The sequence below is a fragment of the Meleagris gallopavo genome, unplaced genomic scaffold, assembly GCF_000146605.3.
Source record: "Meleagris gallopavo isolate NT-WF06-2002-E0010 breed Aviagen turkey brand Nicholas breeding stock unplaced genomic scaffold, Turkey_5.1 ChrUn_random_deg7180001261083, whole genome shotgun sequence".
In the NCBI taxonomy this organism is placed as follows: Eukaryota; Metazoa; Chordata; class Aves; order Galliformes; family Phasianidae; genus Meleagris; species Meleagris gallopavo.
Window position 1 is genome coordinate 1 of NW_011259979.1, and position 361 is coordinate 361.

General features: G+C 65.4%; 1 pseudogene; it reads right to left on the reverse strand.

Annotated features, from left to right (window-relative positions):
• Positions 1-18: 18 nt before the first annotated feature.
• LOC109365273 lies at positions 19-357 on the reverse strand (annotated as a pseudogene).
• Positions 358-361: the final 4 nt, after the last annotated feature.

The window sequence follows — 361 nt, forward strand, 5'->3', positions numbered from 1 at the left end:
GCAGACAGAGGCACTGCTGTGCTTAGCAGGGCCCACAGCTGCCGCTGAGGTACCTGTGGCCTCGGCGCAAGCCACCGTATCCACAGCTGCCAAAGCCTCCATAGCCCCCAAAGCCCCCAAGGCCATAAGAGCCTCCATAGCCTCCCAGGCCTCCATAGCCCCCAAAGCCGGCACTACGTCCAAAGGTGCCACCCAAGCCAGATCCAACGGCGGGCACTCCTGCTGAGCCAACCACGGAGCTCTGCGGAAGGAGCTGAGGATGGGCCCAGGGAAGGTGACCACGGAGGCCGGGGGTTGGATCACCACGGTGGAGTCGGGGCACTGGCGCACGCAGGGCTCGTTGTAGCTGTCAGCCAGTGGG